Source organism: Chaetura pelagica, unplaced genomic scaffold, assembly GCF_000747805.2.
Source record: "Chaetura pelagica isolate M959 unplaced genomic scaffold, ChaPel_1.0 scaffold20, whole genome shotgun sequence".
NCBI classification, from domain to species: Eukaryota; Metazoa; Chordata; class Aves; order Apodiformes; family Apodidae; genus Chaetura; species Chaetura pelagica.
Genome location: NW_009951958.1, coordinates 4,745,301 through 4,763,989, shown reverse-complemented (window position 1 = coordinate 4,763,989; position 18,689 = coordinate 4,745,301). Strand labels below are relative to the sequence as shown.

At 42.7% G+C, this 18,689-nt stretch overlaps 1 protein-coding gene across 1 annotated transcript in view; it reads right to left on the bottom strand.

Annotated features, from left to right (window-relative positions):
* Positions 1–18,689, bottom strand: part of LPP (LIM domain containing preferred translocation partner in lipoma) — a 211,239-nt gene that overhangs the window by 5,526 nt on the left and 187,024 nt on the right. The gene's annotated exons all lie outside the window — the stretch shown is intronic.

Below are 18,689 nucleotides of genomic sequence, written 5' to 3'. Positions count from 1 at the left end.
AGCAGGAAATTTACCAAATTCAGTTGGGTTGGAGGCTGCTGCTTAGAAGCTTTAGGTACTTTATTTTCATTTCTTCTAGATATGCACAATACAGTCAACAGAGAGCAGGATAACAGCGCAGAGCCTGGGTCAAGTCTTTAGTACAGTGTGAGAACACAAACCAGAGGCTTCTCAGCAGCTCTGACAAACAATCAGAGGTGACCCATCAGGTGGGTGTATCTGAGACATTGCAGCTTCGGTAGCGAAGAGCACAAGAGCTCAAACTCCTGCGGCTACACAGAGACCCCCTAACTGCTCTGTTAATACAACTTCCACAAAGGACCTTTATTTGCCTTGTAAGAAAATCTTGATCTTCCCTTCCCACCAGAGTCTACTGTTGAGACAGAAGAGAACAAAGCAGTGTCTGCAATGAAAGCATTGCAATTATGGGAGTTCAGGATGATTTAAACTGTTCATTTATCTCTGGACCATGATGTTTGAGACTGTGAAATGCCAGCTCTAAGGCCATGATCTTTCCTGCACAGGTTCTACATGCTGGCTCACTCCTGAAGCACTGGGAAAAAAAACCAACAACCAACAAGCACAACAAAACAAAACACCCAACCACCTTTCAAGTGAGGTCCAATGAATGATTATTCTCATTTCAACACTCACTCACTCTCACAGCCTGTTATAGAAACACCAAAACAATGTTGGTTCAGATGGCTGTTTGTGAGGCACAGCCCTTCTGACATCAACTGTCAAACTTACCCTTTCAAACCAAGCACTTTAGAGTCACATGCCATGAATGGAGGATGCAACCCACACAGATGAAAACAAAAAATCTGTGGCAATGATTTGGGTCATTGCACTGGACTTTGAGAAAGTGAACTTCACTTACTACTCTTGCTTGATGCATCTGGAGTTATCAAATAATGTTATCGAATAATGTTTGCATCTTGGGTGAGGTAGAAAAGTCTATGATTACAATATTGATCATGATTAAGATAGACAGAAATAAGGAAGAAGAAAGAAGAAAAGGAAAAATTCTAACAGGACAGAAATATAAAAAGCTGCTGGAAGGCAGATCATGTTGACAAACATAGGAAGGCTAAAGTTCTTCTGCTTCCTCTTGCAACAAAATTCCCAAGGAAAGTAGTGTTTTAACTGACCACATTGTTATTGCTTCTTTGAGTCAATATTCTCAGGGGCAAGATCCAGCCCTTACATGTGCAGCCAAAATGTATTGTCAGGAGATGAATCACCCAGAAGCTCATAGAGGTTACTTCTACACTCACTAAATTGCTATCAGACATTATCTCTGGGCTGCAACTCGCTGGTAAGATACAAACATAGAAACGCACAGGTTCATATCAGAAGATCCGAAGTATTGTTTTTGGAAACGTTGATATGAAAAGTTCTGAATTTCAACCCATATGAGAACTGCCTAATATATTTGTAAAGAGAACACAGCCAGACTAGTGCTGGTTTCAGACTATATTTTTCTTTATGCCTTGTAATAATGGGCAGGAAAGAATTATTGCTGGCCTTTCTGTCTGGTTGCTGTCACCATCATCATTATTATAACAGTAGCTGGTATGCCAGAAAAAGCAAGGTCAATAATTTTCTCCTTGGAGAAATAACCTGGCCAATTTACCATTTTGCTTTGCATAAGCAGATCACATCATCTCAGTCCACATCCACACTGCTCTCTGCACTGCCAAGGAAGGAATGCAGCAAACCTGCAGATGCTGATGGAAGATGGTGCCACTCGTTAGGTGTTTGCTATGACACCTTCTGAATAATGTGCAGATATGGAGCATTTGCCTCACCAAGTCACTGCTTGCTTCATTTCCCAACAGTTGCCAATAACAGAGGCCAAGGTATGAGAACAGGGCAAAACACAACAATTCCTTAGGACATGCTGCCAGCCTCCAGCAATTTCTGGCTTATGGTCTTCCTCAGGCAGAGCTAGGCTTTTCCATACTTTACCTCAAGCGAATGTTTCTCCCATTAGTTTTCCTGACCAGTTTTGGAATTCTAATAAACCCTGAGGATCCATCTGAACATGGCTGGGAGTTTCACAGCTTACCTAGACATTGTGGGCTGATCTCCTGAGCTGTCTCCCTAGTCTGCTACCAGAGCCTGCGTAACAGCTTTCCAGAGAGCGACACTGAGCATGGCCTGCCTGGTACTGGGAACAGAGCAGAAACCTGCACCTGCAATCCACCCTGCAAGGGGATTTAACACCTAACAGCCTGGCCTAGAAATGCTCTCACAATGGATCTGATACAACTCCTACTCACTTGTTCCAGACACATAGAGTTTAAGCCCACAAGGGATCATTACAATCATCTTGTCTAACACCTCATGTTAACGCTTTGGGGGGAGTTTTGCAGTGACCAGGACAGCAGGTAATCACGCTTCTGGATTTTGCCTTCAGAAATCACACATCAGCTGTTCCCCAGTCTCAGCTCTGTCACACTGACATTCTAATTTCTAAGCAAGACAAGCATTTTAAATTAATCAGCTCCTGATTAAACCTTCTATATAACCTGAAAATCAGACCTGAAAAATTTATTCTTTTCGTCCTTCCCAGTCTGTACCAGTGAGGAAAAACAAAGTCATTATTTTCAGACTCCAGCTCACTCCCTGTCTGGGAGTATATTTGCTTAAGCCTCTTGCGTTGCTAGAACCTTGGCTCAGACCCTTCTCTTCAAGGTGTTACCAGAAGATGCCAAAGGGAAAACTTCCTTGATTCACACCCATTTGACATCAGGTTGCTGTAAGGCAGGATTTGGCCTGTGGAGCTAACAGGGTTTTATTTGATTCTCTAATCAGGTTATCCCCACACGCCTAAGTGCTGCCCCAGCAGCTAAGAACCTGCACAAAGGTATTTCTGCCTATTACAGGAACAGCATCCCTGTAGGATTATAAGTTTGGCTTCTTGGTTTTTCTCTCTCACAGTTCAGCTAACTCTCCTAGCACCTCCTGGAGCTTTCAGATCTTCAGAAAGCCAAACAAGATGAAGAAAAAAACAACCCTGTTTTTCATTTCTCCCAAGCTACCATTGCCAGCTTTCTCTGGAATCAACAGGTAGAGCTAAGAGCATCTGATGGGCAAAACAAGGCACAGAGAAGAAAAATAAAACCAGGTAGGAAACATCAGACCTCAGGGGTTGTAGTAAAATTAATGTCATAAGAACATGGACCACAAATCCAGCATGAGCTGAGGGACAAGTTTACCATTTTTTCTTATGTTTTTGGCCAAGAGGTAGAGAGCATCTCCTTTTTTAGAGACACTTGTGTTTAAAAAGCATGGGGAAAGAACCATCCATTTCTAAGTGGAAGGTTGGCTCAATATTAAAGGCTGAGTCTGGGTCCACATCTCTTGAGGGCAGAACTGCTTATCCATGGCAAGAAAAAGCATCTCACCTGGAGAGAATACTGCATCCTAATATACCAGTAAGAAGAATAATCTCAAGCAAAGCTACACTAGATCACACAGAAGTGAAACAACCAGTACATAAAGCATCAGCTTGCAAGTAAAAACTGAGACATGTATAGCACAATCAGCAGCAAAGTGTTTGCTTGCAAACAGAAATCTGACAGTTTGAGGGCCTCCCTATAGCAACACCTGACCCTTCAGAAATCACAGAAAACCAGAGGGAGTTGCTTTGCAGATGTTAAGTTTAAATATGGGACACAAAGTCCAAGCTGCTGGGCAAGGCTCCTGGGGTGCAAGGGCCACTGAAGACTGGAAGTGGGAAGCATTTGAATCCCCTCCTGAAAGCCTCAGATCCCAGATTGAAAGCCAGCAAATGGCTCTGGGGAGAGAGGTGCAGTAACAGCCCATGGGCTGCAGCTTATCCTGCTTCCCTAATGATTTAGATTATAACCCTTCATAACCAAATTTTGGACAAGAGCAGTAACTCACAATATAGTGCAGCACTAGGACTCTCCCACAGTGACCCAGCAATGAATGCAGAAGAAAAGCCACACAGAGATCAGTCACTGCTTCTTATGTATCGGCAAATCATCCAGAGCTCTAACAACAGAAATAATCTCTCCTGTACTCTGAACAGCAGACCTAGGAGAGCTCAACACCCAGGGACAGCAGCATGGTAGAGATAATTTTATTGTGAGAGGGGAAGGAAGTTACTAAAATGAATTCAATCGACAATTCATGTACAGCGACACAAACTCACTTTCTGCGAGTACTGCAGAAGAAACACAGTTTTTGGAGTGACTGCACAGAGGAGATGATATTGGCTGCAGGAATCAAAAGTGACTGTTGTGCTAAAAACAGGCACACGGTCAACTACTGTAGTTGAACTGTAACTTAGTAAAGTGTGGTAAGTGAATTGCTTTAAATCTTGTGACTCCGTCCTTCATTTCCACAGACGGTGAGGAGAGCAGAGCAGGAGACATTTTCCCCATTGTGGGATAGTTTTTGAGGCTTGAAAATGTTTCCATACTTAAGTGAAGACAGAACATTTTAATCTCAAGAAGTCTGGTGAATTTATAAACCCCCAATTAGATCAGGTCAATTGAAACATTGCACTTCAAAATAATTTCAAATGGTTTCATTTAGGTTTTGGGTCTACAAATATATAGCTGGATTATAAATTAAATACAAAGCAGACATTAGTGGAAGGGTTAAGTGTCAAGATGTAATTTCAACACTTGAAAACCTTTTTTTTGGCATTCTTTCTAGAAAAGGAAAATTTAAGACCCAATTTCCCCCCACAAAATCCCTAGCCATCCCTAATTGCTATCTCCGCAGATGGGTAAACCTTGGCAAGAACAACATTTAATTCACTAATGGCCAGCATGAAATTCCTTCCTCCATACTTGAGGAGAGAATTTGCACATGTGTGAGTTAATCTTTTTCACATAGCTTGACCAGCTGGACACATTATTATTAGCAGCTGGTGACACACTCCTTCCCTCCTGCTGCCCTCAGAGGGGAAGATTCAGCATGGAGGAGCCCTGGGGCATCTTGGATGATTCTCTGACTTTCAGGCCACGTTGCCATAGCTGAGTCAGTGTGCTGGAGCAAGAGATGTGACTCCTGATAGCCCAAAATACCCTGGCAAAACTTTAATTCAGACACAGTGGTAAGGAGTGAGGGTGCTCTTCAGCTGGTATAGTTTGTTTTGCTGGGTGAGGGGAGGGAAGATACTGGAATAAATTACATCAGTAACCCTGCAACATGACCAGCATGCTGAGGGGCCGAGTTGGGCATGCAGCTACCAGTTGCACAGTGTAGACTCGGGCCCTTGTGGTTGCTGAATTCAGTGGCTTTCAAGTAGTTCTTCCATTCGGCTCAATTTTTAGTGGCTTTCCCAGCACAGTAGCAATACCACGGTTGGCATGCTTCCCCCCTGCTGGAATCTGCTTTTCTTGTCAGGAAAACCAAATTCAGCTTTGTATTTCTGGACTCAGACCAGCTGGAGGTGAATTTGGCAGGGAGTCCTCTCAGCATACAGGGTGAAGCAGTCCCTTCCCCTTGCCCTGTTACTGCTAAAGAAAGACTAGATAGATTTCCTGGGTTGTGTTAGTAGCAAAGATTACAAGGACATGCAGTTGAGTCCACAAATGTGCAATAACATAAAAGCCCTGATGAAAACAGAACAGGGCTTGAGAAATGCTTCACAAATTATATGCAGATGTCAAAATGTACTCTATAGAGAAAGGAGGAAGGAGCTCCATTTGCTCCTTCTTAAGACAGCTGTCTTACCAAGCAAAGTCTAAGGGGTGGCTTTGCCATTGTCTGATCATACCAAAGGCTGGAGAGGAAGCCTAGAGGAGGCTGCTGGATCCAGCAGCCTAACCAGCTGGCCATGCTACCTGGAGAAAGGTATTTGTTTTTAATGGTGAATGTAATTAATCTTTGGAACAGGCAAGGGCAGGATGAATTTTCTGTTGCTCAGTGCCAGTTTAAATAAGACCCATGTCTGTCTTCAGTGCCACCAAGATGAGAATGATGAAGGAATGACAGGGTTAAACAATTTGCTCTGCATTAGGTTCAATGTCCAACCACAATCACACTGACTCCTTCCAACTAAAAATCCACAAGAAGCCTGATGTTGGAAATTACTTTACTTTCTGGCACTCAAAGCTACTCATCTTCTGTACATTCCTTGCTCTGACAACACAGAGATCTTTGTCATTTTAAAGCAGCAGTGCTTAGAATGTAACAAATGCAGGATTCCTTCTCTAAACTGGTGGGCTGGAAGATAAATGCCTGGATTTTACTTCTGGCTTTTCAAACAAGCAGCTATCACAGGCAAAGCACTCCCGTGCTCCATGCCTCAGTTTGCTTGTAAATAAAATGGCTATAGAAGTTGCATATTCCAGTGGCAAACTGGATGCTGTTAGGTTTGATGAGTACTTGTGAAGTAGTTTGTGTGCCCACATGGTTACTTGATGGAAACGAGGTACTTTTAACAGCAAAAACTCATTTTATAAAAATCCGTAACAATTACACAGTCCTCAAAAGTCAACAAAGTTTGACTTTGGGAGGCACAGTACTGGGGAACAGCATCAAAGCTGGTATTCAGAGTACTTCAGTGTGACTACAGCAATTTGCTGAAGCATTTTAATACTGGGAAAATGCCTCTAACTCAGAGTTGACTTTAGAAAAAGTGTGGAAATAAAGAAGTCTTTGCTTATGAATTTTTTTCAACAATGATATTTCAACAATAATGATAGTTGCATGCAATACTACAGTAAGCCAAGCAATTGAAACTATCCTTAGCAACTACTATGTAAAAGGACATTATTACATAACTGGGTAATCAGCTTGTGTTCCTTTAGTAATTTTCATTCTAGTGAAGCCACATTTCCAGACCGTCTCACATCTTGCCTACTGCCACCAGAAAAAGGGAGCTGCACATTCCCCACAAAACTGGAACAGTGCATTGTGCATCTTGTTAAGCACAGCTCATTCTTGCTGGTAAGACCACTGACCATACAACACACCAGGTACGAAACCCACTGTAGTCACAGAAAGTCAGTCCCACTACACCAGGACTGCATCTGGTCCAGAAAACATCCAGTCATGAGGCTTTTGGAGTGCTCAACAGATGAGCATCCGTAAAGTACAGCAGCACCAGCAGAGCGGAGGAGACAAGCCTGCCTTGGCAGGAAAGGATGATCTGATAAGACAGTTTCCAGCTCTGATTTCTTTAATCCAAGGAGATCCTGAGCTCACAACCAGACCTTTGGCCCTCATTTCAAACCATTGCATAATACAACGCCTGGCGCAAGATGCTGATTTTCAGAGAGTTCTAATTTGAAGGAAATCCCTAAAAATCCCTCCCAGAATGCCAGAGGTAAACAGTTTGTTCAAGGATTTTGCAGCTCAGGGGAACTGGCACAGGGCTACAGCCAAAATCCCTGGATCCTGTTGCACAAAGGCAGCCGTGCCTCAGAAGATTAGGATTGCCTCATACCGCTGGGGTCACTACCTGGAGAGAAACCTGCTGGCTTTGCTGACTGCAGAAAGATAGGAGGATTTGTTAGGAATCTTTCTTACTGTAGGAGTGAATCTTGGCAGTTTTAAAAACTATGATACTCTATTAGCTTTGCTCCTAAGGGACAGGAGGAACACATGGCATGTTTTGATAGCCCGTGCTTTTACCTATTGTTAACACTCACATCAGGTGAGAGCACCTACAAATCGTGATCATAACTCAGGATTTTGTGATACAAAGTGTCCTGGGTGATAAAGCAAAGCTGTTCCTTATGCCCAAGTGCTTCCAAGTCTTTGCACTACAGATGTTGTCCTGCTTTCCTTACATGTTCTCACCATCTCTTCCCTCAGCTTATGATGTGCCTGACCTTGCTTGCCACCCTGGGAGTTTTGCCTAAATAAGGACTGAAGGATTCTGTCCTGTTGCGAGTACTTTCTGCACAGGCAGCAGAAATCTGTGCAGCTGGGAGATGTGGCAAACAGTGAACAGATACACTCTGCTCCTTGTTTAGATACAATTGTGGACAACATACAGAGCTCAAGCTTAATTAACAATGCCAAGGAAGCTGTGAGCGAGGCATTTCAAGCCGCTTGCAGTTCAAACTGATTAGAAGTTTGTGAAAACAAAACAACACTGTGTAGCAAATTGTCAGGCTAAAATTCAAGTCAAACTGGACTGCATCAAAGGAAATACAAAGAAGTGACTATCAGCAAGAAGTGGGCTTTTTTTCTTTTCTTTTGGTAGAGAATTTAATTTCATAGCCTTTAATAAACCTGATGTTCCAATCCAAGCTTGCCACTCTGGCAAAGAGCTTAACCAAAATAACACTGGAACTCATAGCTGGCAGACTGAAGTGACTATAAACTGGTCAAATCTGGGCAGAAAGCAAGCAAAAAAATAATAATCCAAAATTCCATTCAATCTTCCTGTTTTAGAATTTTGATGTAACTGACCACTGACATGGAAATGTTATCTTGACCTTAACTGCTAAAGCTGACTTGTGGAGGAAAAAATGACTGACTCTGTGACATTTTGGTGGTTATTTATAGTTCCTCTCACCCTTCTCTTTCTTGGTGTTTTTTTGGTTTTTTTTGTTTTTTCATTAGAAATTAATTCCTGCTTGCCATGCTCTTCCTGAAGGCCTGCCTGAGCAGTGCAAGAGTTGGTGGCATAAAAACCATCAAGAAAATGGAATCTTGTTGATTATCATGGAAATTAAATTTTAGTTGGAAGCTCTGTCAATAAATGAGCAAAAGCTGAGCTTTTTGGGGTTATGGATTGAATGCCATGAGCCTTATAACAACAACCTGTTTAAAGCTGGCATTATATGGCTCCTGTGCTCTCCAAGAAGGATTTCCTAGAGAAACCAAGGAAAAAGACAGAGGTAATACTTGAGAGTCTGGGCATTTCTAAAGTTTGCACAAAAAAGAGGCATGGTCCTTTCCTTTCACTCCTCAAGAATAAAAACAGCCTTCATTTCTCTGAGCCACAAGAAAAAGCACACAACCCATTTTCCCCAGTCATTTGAAGTCACAGATAGCGCACCTCTAAGTTGCTTCCAATAGCTCTGAAAGGTTAAATACTCCAACTGATTATCAGTTTAACAGCTCCCCCTCACCATCTAAATTGGTGAAGCAAACTTCTCCTGGATCTCTCATACAAGTCAGAAGAGAAAGTCATGTTTTCTAGTGGCATGGGCAGAGCACTGGAAACTAAGGATGTCTGGCTTCTGTCCTTGGGTTAGCCAGTCACTCTTTCCAAGAGTTTCATTTCTTTATTTTCCACCTCTGTGCTACACATTTATCTGTGGAGTGGGTTTTAATAAGCTCTTGGGAGGCCTGTGATGCTCTGAAAAAAGTTGTCACTATTATGACCACCAAAGTTGACACGTAGTACTACCAAGAAATAAACAACTCCCCAAAATAATTATATAAAAAAACTACAACAAAAACAAACAAACTCCCCATAAAACTAAACCAAACCCAAAACTCCAAGAAAGTAATGAGATTTTGCACATAATTTCATGGAGCTTTCACTGAAACACCTTTTGAGTGCAAGATAATGTTTCAGTGTATAGGTGCAAGTTGTGAAATACAGGTCATGGCAACAGTTCAGCATAAAAATAGCTGCTTTTAATAGATAATGTAATCCAGTATAAAGCTTGGGGAAAAAAAACCACCAAACTCACAGCACTTGGATGCTGTTGCTACCTAAACTGACAGTGAGAATATGACTCTCTCAAATCCCTGATGTGTTTTTTAAGGAGTTGCCCAATATATTTAAGTCTCTGATGCGAGGATAATGTGTTAAAGCCTCTAGGGCAATGGACAACTTATCTGTGCCTGGAATACCAGGGCTTTAAACTTTGTGGGTGCTCTGAGGTCCTTCCAACCGGAGGGGAAAAGGTGGGGTCTTATTTCCTGAAGAAATCCTCCTATGTGAAATGTATATTTTACAGACTTTGGAAGAACACTGGGCAGGGACCATAGACAACCAGCACTGGCTGCTGTGAAGAACAACAGAAAGAAGAATGTAGTGAGGCAGTGTCAGGTAAGACCTGTGTTTCTATACTCTTTCCTCTCTATGCCAAGACCAAGAATTTTATTTTTTGAAGGGCTAAGATTTTTTCAGAGTATTGAACTGAGTCATTCCCTGGAGCAACAGCTTTTTTCTATCTGGAGTCAGACTCTAATTGGAAGTAAATGCAGGCTGCTGAGTAAGTTCAGGGCCAAATATATCACCTAGAAGGTACTGAGATTATTTTTAGATACAATGACATCCCTGTTCTTTTCATTCAGGTGACCTGGATGCTTGCTTCAGTTCCTGGTCTGGAGAAGAAAGTTTGAGCCACCTGCTGAGATGAGAGTGATAAAGAAGAAAGGGATACAAAAAGGGAAAATGGAGACCTTGTAAGAAGAATCTAGACAAGGTGTGGCACAGATAGAACTTGTCAAGAAAGTGAGATGTGAGAAAAGGGAAAATCCATCTGCTTTCTAGCTGGAGACTGATGCTTCAACCCTGAGAACCCTTCCTTCCTCCACTAAGAGCTGATTTCAGACACAGAAAGACAGAGATAGAGAAGATTATTTATATCAGACCCTCTGCAACTCCTACCACTAAGAGTTCTTCTGCTAGACCTCAGCTCGACATACAGCAGGGACAAAAAGGACAATGAATTGTACCTTCTAACCTTACAAACTGATACCTGCACTGCAACAACATGTGAAAAGTAAATCAGAAGCTTTGGGCTACTGTCCTGTTCAAGATATTGTGGTGGGACTGTTGGGCAGAAAATTCCTTGCAATGCAATTGCCAACCCAGTTGATTTACCCTCTTGGCACTGTTTTCTTGCTCTCAAATTAGAGAAGGAAAAAAAAAAGGCTTTTTGTGGAAAAAAAGGTTTTCTTATTTTGGACAGACAACATGGAGACTTGGATAGAGATCCTGGATGACAAAAGTAATAGAGTGCCAATAAAAATGTCTTGGGTTCAGAGCTGCCATCAAGAGTAGATGGGCATGTCTGAGTAGGTGGTAACTCTCTGGTGTCATCAGGGTTAGTCAAGGATGTTCAGAACACAAAACCTTCACTCTGAAGTAATTTCTTTCCCTTTCATCACCACAAGAAATTTTTGATTAATTTGGAATATGAAGGACACTGGTCTCAGCTGCCGGGATGGTTTATGTCAGAGAAGAGGAGACCAAAAATCAAGATGACAGTTGGCATTTCTTTACCAGGTCTTTCACATCACTAAAGGAGGCTGCCCTGGATGTCATTTAAAGTTAAAAAGCACTGCCACAGAACGCTATGCTAGTTAGCTAGTTACCAGCCCCAAATAAGTACTAACCAGATTAATCCTGAGTTTGTGAAAGAAACACCAAGGGTTTTCACAGCCAAATGTTGTGTTTAAAAAAATAAACAATGGTTGAGATAAAACAGCAAAACACTCATTTGGGCACACGTAGCAGTAACACAAACTTCATGGTCTTTTGACAGCACTTGAGAATCGCCAAGCAAAGAGAAGCAGCAACAGGAGAAACCAACTTGTCCAACCTCAGTGTTTTGCTGGTGACATAAGACACGTGCACTTATATAAAACAGACTGGTTGTATAATAAATACTATACAACATGCCCATTCTCCAGATAGTGTCCTCTCGCTATGGACTGTCAGGCTGAAATCACAGTGGATAGGGAACACAGCGGGAAAATATTCCAGTATAATTCTGTTCTGTAACTGCTCCATTCTGTTATGGAGATTTTCTTTCCAGAACAGTGGAAAAGATCATGCTCTGGTGCTTCACACAGTATTTTAAAAGGACTGAGATCACCTGCACCAATAGTTGTTTCTCATTAACATAACTGCTGAATTGCTCATCTCCATCCTTATACAAGCTACTTCCAACTTTCCTTTCTGAAGACCAGAAATTGACATTTCCCCAGCAAAAACATCTGAACACCCAAAGTAATCTGACCCTCACTCTTTGTCAAGCAGCTCATGCAAAGTAATGGCCTACATCTTTCCATAGCTGCTGAGAAAGAAGGACCATTCTTCATCAGGCTCTAACTATGGACCTGATCCAGGTGCCAAGGGACAAGACAGCCTGTCAATAACATGTGGCTCATGTACCCGATCCAGCCAATGCAGGCAATCTGGACAACTTCTGGTAGTCTCCTCATGAAAGAGACACATTTTGTTACTGGCACCACACTACCCACCACCCAAGGTGGTCCTTCCCCAACAGGCACTGTCACACCAGCTTCCAAAGAGACAAGAGAGAAGGACAGGGAGTGGCAGTGAAGGGTGGGGAGCAAGGAGGTGATGTAGGACTTTCTGAGTCATCCTCTTTTTCCAGGTTAGCTGCTGGGGCAGCATAGCCCAGCTCTGCCCTACCTGTAAACTTGCCTATGGAAAAGTTAATGTTGGCTCCTTCCCATGCAGCATGAGTCCAGCGAGCAACCTCCTGCCAGTTCTGCAAGGGCAGCTAAAGAGTCTTGCTGGAAATCTGGCCCCAGAGAGAAACAGCAGCGGAAAGCAGCCATTTAAGAAGCACATTATTAAGTCATCAGACCAGTAGCTACAGGATCCCCATGGAAAAGTTGATCCAGGCACTTTGTATAATTACTTGAGCCCTCTCAGAGTCATTTATTCCCCTTTGTGGTTGGCAGTGAAAGTCAATATCTTCTGGAGCTGCAAAGTCATAAGGCTTTTTAAGAAGCCAGGTTTGTAGGTGAGGACATTTCTCTTTGCAAAAATCCTTGCTTGAGTACCCTGTTCAGCAGCTATCCAGGCTTTCTGCAAAGCTAATGCAGCAAGTTCAAATGAGTATGGCACACAGGCAGGTTTAAGCTTTCCATTTGCTTTACCTACATATGTTTTAACACTCACATTTTTAGATGAAAAGACATAAAAATAGCTTAATTGTGCACATTGCCTACAGTACTGTTGGACTCCACCTGTGGGAAGGAAATGGAGTTTAAATTTTATTGAAGTTGCACATGTTTCAAGGAGGTTGCTAATTATCCTGCATGTTTTATACAGTATTTCTGGCTCCAGGGTCTTTCTGTACTTTTCTGAAAGAAACCCAACACAAAAATAGTTGAGCCGAGATCTGGAATGCATGACTGAAAACCAGGCACTCACTCCAGGGTTCATCTGACCCCACATATCCTTGTTCTTAACCAGGCTCTAGAAAGTGCTTTGAGATCTGCTAGTGTAAAAATACTGCCTGGATACCAAAGACCTGTCTTTCCAATTCAGTTCTCCTGCTTCCATATATTTTCAACTCCACTGTTTGCTTGGCATCTCTAGGACTACAGCCAGGTGTAGAGCTGATCTTTTCAGGGCTTGATGTGTGAATTTATTCACTTTGAATACAATCCTCCTTTTAACTACCAATCACTCACAGTCACACACTGCAAAGTGTCCTCAGGGATGGGGTGTTCTATATTTTAGGGTGATTAATTCAAGCCATATTTTCTTAAAGATACTCTATGCCTGCAACTTGAGTTGGGATATGTTCAGCATCCTGGAAAAAACAAAAACAAAGCAGCCCATAGTCTCTGAAGGAGAAGAAAAAACAAGACAGCTAGTAAGAAGGACAGTTCTTCTCCTGCTGACCTAAATGGCTGACCACTCCAAGCACCACCTCTAAGTGCTTTTCTTTTGTTCCTCGAACAAAGGCAGACAAGTCTTCAGTGGCCATAAATCATCATTCTGCAGTGGTGTCAGCTGGAGTTACTGACATCTGGACCTGACATGGCAGTGGTCTAACAGGAGGAATGTGTTAGTTAGTGCCATGTGTGGGACACAGGGACCATGCAAGCATATCATGTGCATGCTTCCCATCTTCTCGTTGTGCCTGGGCTCTCTGCTCTCTTTTGGGCACATGGCAAAAAGAGAACACAACAAGGCACCACTCCTTCTACCCCAAATCCAGTTTGTGATGTCCTTGGCTATCCTAGCATTGTTTCTGTGCAGAATCCCTGGTAACTGATCCACTTACGATTTTATTGCTTCACAGGTTTGACTAAATCAGGACTTCCATGTCAGTGTCCAGTCTAAGTCTGAAGATATCAAGACATGAAGATTTATCACTTCATCAGTATTTTGTCCCACTAGTCCCAAAACTATTTTTCTCATTTCTACTGTGAGTATGTTTGGCTACTGCTTCCCCTATTGTTCTGTCTTTCACCACTATAAAATTTTCTTTATTAGCCACTACTTCACTTGTACATTACATCACATCTTTTCTGAAAAGGTAAACTAGCTGAACTAATTTTAAAGTATTTTTTTTCTATCACCTTTGGCTTTTTTATCCACCTTCAGTCTTTCAGTGTCCTTGTAAGGAGTGGACAGCAGACTAGATAGGGGATTCCACCTTCAGGAACACTGAAATTGGTATAGAAACCACTCTTCAACTTAGTCTTCCCCAGTCTTTACAAGCAGGCCTTTTGCAGGGGCTGGTATCAGCCCTTTTGCAACAGCACTGGAAGTCTTTAGCTGGCTGTACAGAAAGCTCTGCTCCTTCCTAAGAAAGGCACTTTGCAGGATGAGCCTCCAGCTCTAGATTAGAGCTGCTGTGCCAGATGATGATGATTTTGTTCCTTGATAGATAGATGACCTCACAGTTGAGTGTATTAAACCAATTTTTCTCAGTTGAGTCCAGAATTTTCATCAGTTCATGCCCCTCCGTCTGACTGCTTTGACATCTTACTAACCTACTAATTTTATCAATACTTTTTTTTTTCTTTGTTGCTAATAACAGATGACATAAGCATCAAGTACTATCAGACATTAACAGCTCTGCCATACCACTAGAAATCTAATTCAGCTGTGCTCTTTCACATGGTTTCTCTTGTAGGGAGTCACGCTGGCCCCAAAGACACGGTTGGGGGACAGATGGTTTATCCCAGGTTGTCTTGTTACCATCACAGGGAGTCTTAAGCAAAAGTCATTAATGAGCTGTGCGACTTAATGGCATTTCAGGGTTTGCATAACGTGTGGTAGCTACTCCACATGTCTACATGAAATAGAAACTCCATTGTACAATAGGTTTTGCAGAAAGTTTTAAGACGAGAGGAAAAAGTATTTTACCTTACCACAGGCAAAAAAAAAAAAAAAAAAAGTAAAAACTGTTAATCATTCTGACATGCAACAACCTGGAAAGCAACAACCTGGCTCTGGTTACTGTTGTGTAGGTGATAGTGGCATTTAGGCATGTCTGAGTGTCTACATTTTCAAAGCTACCAGTCAAGCCTGCTTCTGCAACAAGGAAAGGGCTCAAAATCACCAGGCTGAGATGATTCTAGGGCTAGAAGCACAGAGGGAGCTTGGAGACTACACCCCCAAGGACAAAACTGCAGTATAAAAGGCACTATATTCCCAATGCCAGACCTTTCACAAACAGAATGAGGAGAAAGAGATGTGAAGGATCCCTGGGGAAGAAACTGGGAAGCCTCTGACACAGCTGATACAAAGCAAGAAGAATCTCTGAAACTAATCCAAGTATAAGGTAGTTTTATGCATCTGTAACTCCATTCCTGTAAGCTGCCACTTTACAAACCTTTTTAATTATTCACTGTCTTTTGGATGTTACACTTATTTGCTGTAACCTTAACTCAGTTTGAATTAATGGTGATGATATAACATGAAGGCACTTAAAGTGGAGTACCAGGAGCCTCTGTCCATAATACACTGTTGCAGAGAACAGTTCTTGTTTTCCCCAAGATGTTCTGGCTAGCCTAGGAGATGGTAACGTTAAGAAGAGAAATTCAGGTAGGAGAAGCTTCCAGCATCTCAGGAGCAGGCCCATCCAGTCAGCTAAGCCCACTGAAGTCACTCCATGCAAGTTTCAATGAACAAACAATTAGCATCAACCCATTTCTCAGGGAGGTAAAACTGAGGCACAGGGGAATAACTCAAGCTGAGCAAAAAACAGACATAAGGCAGAAGAAGAAATCAGAGTAGGAGCAAGGGCTATGAGATATGGACCCAGGACTGTGTTCAAATAGCTGTGCTTCAGCTACTTTAACCGGATTTCTCATTTCCTTCTTGCTGCTTTAAAGCACTCTCAGCAGCTTTGTCACTCTTGAGGTCAGCACACAGACCTGCTGGATCATGAATCTAGGAGCTATGGGAAGCACCAAGGGGAAGGCCTGGCAGGCATCTGGATGGACATAACGATGCTCTGGGCAGTAGGAGGAAAAAGCCATTTCCCATCTGGCTCCCAGAGCCCAGACTTTAAGGAGTAGAAGAGGCAACTCAAGCACCAGGAAGACAACTTGGGTGAATTCAGACAGGAATTCTCAGGGCTGAACACAGCTCTAGCAGCCTGGCCATGCCACCCTCAATAGATGATGTCACAGGGAGGCGTAAGGTGGCTCACCTCCCCATATATACTCCATATGGGCTAAAAGCAGCATCATAGGACCACTTCCCTGTGCTAGAACCTCCTCCCCACAAAGCACACCAGGAGCTCCTTCTTTTGCCAGACTTGCAAAGGGCTGGTTATATTTCTTTTTCTCCCCTTCCTACAAGTGCTGCCATTTAGCACATACAGCTGAACATATCAGCTGCACATGCACCTGTGTAAACCCCATGTAGAGTTTACCCCATGTAAACCCTGTGTAGGGACATGCCAGTTCAGACATGCAAGATGAACTCAACACATGATGGAAAAGTGACATAAGCAGACTCCATCTTTCAAATATTTGGTAAGGATTTCAGAGGGTAGGATAGTCTCTAACCTCTGTTTTCATAAACCAGAATATTTTCCAAAATTGCTTGTGCTTTAGATGACATTTACTTCTTAAAAAAAAAAAAAGGGGGGAGGGGGGGCGGGAAAGGGGAAAGATGTTTTCACCAAAACCTGCTGGAAAAAAGTGTATCTACAGCAAGGGGCAGCTGCACCTTGCAGATATGCACAGCTGAAAATCTTTTACGTAAGGCTCCCCCTGACCGTGTGGAGAGCTGTTAAGATGTCAGATCATGCTTTGTTGCTCTCAGGGAGGCTGCTGCAGCCCTCAGTCAGAATAAGTTTACATCCTGGAGGAATTAATTTGTCTGAATAATGTCATCCTGGTTAAACAAAATGTTAGGGAAAATATTGCAGTGTTCTTGTGCACCTCCATGAACTGATGCCTATATGCGGGGATTAGCCAGCATGAAAGGGATCCTGCTGAGTCAAACTGGAGCATAGCAGTATTATTTTATAGAGAAAATTTTATGGAAGAAAAGGGGAGGGAGGGAAGAGCTAGGGAAACCTTCCTTACCACAGGCAAAAAAAAAAAAAAAAAGTAAAAACTGTTAATCATTCTGACATGCAACAACCTGGAAAGCAACAACCTGGCTCTGGTTACTGTTGTGTAGGTGATAGTGGCATTTAGGCATGTCTGAGTGTCTACATTTTCAAAGCTACCAGTCAAGCCTGCTTCTGCAACAAGGAAAGGGCTCAAAATCACCAGGCTGAGATGATTCTAGGGCTAGAAGCACAGAGGGAGCTTGGAGACTACACCCCCAAGGACAAAACTGCAGTATAAAAGGCACTATATTCCCAATGCCAGACCTTTCACAAACAGAATGAGGAGAAAGAGATGTGAAGGATCCCTGGGGAAGAAACTGGGAAGCCTCTGACACAGCTGATACAAAGCAAGAAGAATCTCTGAAACTAATCCAAGTATAAGGTAGTTTTATGCATCTGTAACTCCATTCCTGTAAGCTGCCACTTTACAAACCTTTTTAATTATTCACTGTCTTTTGGATGTTACACTTATTTGCTGTAACCTTAACTCAGTTTGAATTAATGGTGATGATATAACATGAAGGCACTTAAAGTGGAGTACCAGGAGCCTCTGTCCATAATACACTGTTGCAGAGAACAGTTCTTGTTTTCCCCAAGATGTTCTGGCTAGCCTAGGAGATGGTAACGTTAAGAAGAGAAATTCAGGTAGGAGAAGCTTCCAGCATCTCAGGAGCAGGCCCATCCAGTCAGCTAAGCCCACTGAAGTCACTCCATGCAAGTTTCAATGAACAAACAATTAGCATCAACCCATTTCTCAGGGAGGTAAAACTGAGGCACAGGGGAATAACTCAAGCTGAGCAAAAAACAGACATAAGGCAGAAGAAGAAATCAGAGTAGGAGCAAGGGCTATGAGATATGGACCCAGGACTGTGTTCAAATAGCTGTGCTTCAGCTACTTTAACCGGATTTCTCATTTCCTTCTTGCTGCTTTAAAGCACTCTCAGCAGCTTTGTCACTCTTGAGGTCAGCACACAGACCTGCTGGATCATGAATCTAGGAGCTATGGGAAGCACCAAGGGGAAGGCCTGGCAGGCATCTGGATGGACATAACGATGCTCTGGGCAGTAGGAGGAAAAAGCCATTTCCCATCTGGCTCCCAGAGCCCAGACTTTAAGGAGTAGAAGAGGCAACTCAAGCACCAGGAAGACAACTTGGGTGAATTCAGACAGGAATTCTCAGGGCTGAACACAGCTCTAGCAGCCTGGCCATGCCACCCTCAATAGATGATGTCACAGGGAGGCGTAAGGTGGCTCACCTCCCCATATATACTCCATATGGGCTAAAAGCAGCATCATAGGACCACTTCCCTGTGCTAGAACCTCCTCCCCACAAAGCACACCAGGAGCTCCTTCTTTTGCCAGACTTGCAAAGGGCTGGTTATATTTCTTTTTCTCCCCTTCCTACAAGTGCTGCCATTTAGCACATACAGCT